Raw genomic sequence first — 1,439 nt, 5'->3', positions numbered from 1 at the left:
AGAAAGAGAGAGGGGAGAGGAAAGGGAAAGGAAAGAGAGAGAGAGAGAAAGAGGAAAGAGAGGGAGAGGAAAGAGGCATAAAATAATTCATTTGCATTTAATTGTAATGGTTCAAAGAATGTTCGGAAAAATGTTCGGCCCTCCAGCACGTTCACTTCATCCAATCTGGCCCTCTTTGAAAAAAGTTTGGACACCCCTGGGCTAGTCCAAAGAAAAGAAGAAATAGGGGTGACATGATAGCAGTGTTCCCGTATTTGAGGGACTGCCACCAAGAACAGGGGGTCAAATTATTCTCCAAAGCACCCGAGGGCAAGCCAAGAAACAATGGTTGGAAACTGATCAAAGAGAGAAGCAACCTGGAATTAAGGAGAAAGAGTGAGGACAATTAACCAGTGGAACAACTTGCCTTCCGAAATAATAGGTGCTCCATCACTGGAGGTTTTTAAGAAGAGACTAGACAGTCTCTTATCTGAAATGGTATAGGTCAGGGGTAGGCAACCTTGGCTCATGAGCCAGCAGTGTGCTGCAGCTGCCAAAAAGGCCAACACAGTGCTGGGCTGCATTAACAAGAGGGATAGTGTCAAGATCACTTGAAGTATTAATACCACTTTACAATGCCTTGGTAAGGCCACACTTGGAATACTGCATCCAGTTTTGGTCACCACGATGTAAAAAAGATGTTGAGACTCTAGAAAGAGTACAGAGAAGAGCAACAAAGATGATTAGGGGACTGGAAGCTAAAACATACAAGGAACAGTTGCTGGAATTGGGTATGTCTAGTTTAATGGAGAGAAGGACGAGGGGGGACATGATAGCAGTGTTCCAATATCTCAGGGGCTGCCACAAAGAAGAGGGAGTGAAGCTATTTTCCAAAGCGCCTGAAGGCAAGACAAGAAGCAACGGGTGGAAACTAATCAAGGAGAGAAGCAACCTAGAACTAAGGAGAAACTTCCTAACAGTGAGAACAATTAACCAGTGGAACAACCTGCCTCCAGAAGCTGTGAATGCTCCAACACTGGAAGTTTTTAAGAAGAGACTGGACAGCCATTTGTCCAAAATGGTATAGAGTTACCTGCCTGAGCAGGGGGTTGGACTAGATGACCTCCAAGGTCCCTTCCAACTTTACTATTATTATTATTATTATTATTATTATTATTATTATTATTATTATTATTATTATTATTATTATTATTATTATTATTATTATCATCATCATCATCATCATCATCATCATCATCATCACGCTCTTGTCACCTCCCGCCTGGACTACTGTAATGCTCTCTACATGGGGCTTCCCTTGAGGAGCACTCGGAGGCTCCAGTTAGTCCAGAATGCGGCCGCGCGAGCGGTGATGGGAGCGACTCGTTGCTCCCACGTAACGCCGCTACTGCGCGAGCTGCACTGGCTGCCTGTGGCCTTCCGAGTGCGCTTCAAGGTGT

This window comes from Protobothrops mucrosquamatus, unplaced genomic scaffold, assembly GCF_001527695.2.
Source record: "Protobothrops mucrosquamatus isolate PMUCROS unplaced genomic scaffold, P.Mucros_1.0 scaffold962, whole genome shotgun sequence".
In the NCBI taxonomy this organism is placed as follows: Eukaryota; Metazoa; Chordata; class Lepidosauria; order Squamata; family Viperidae; genus Protobothrops; species Protobothrops mucrosquamatus.
This window is presented reverse-complemented; position numbering follows the sequence as displayed.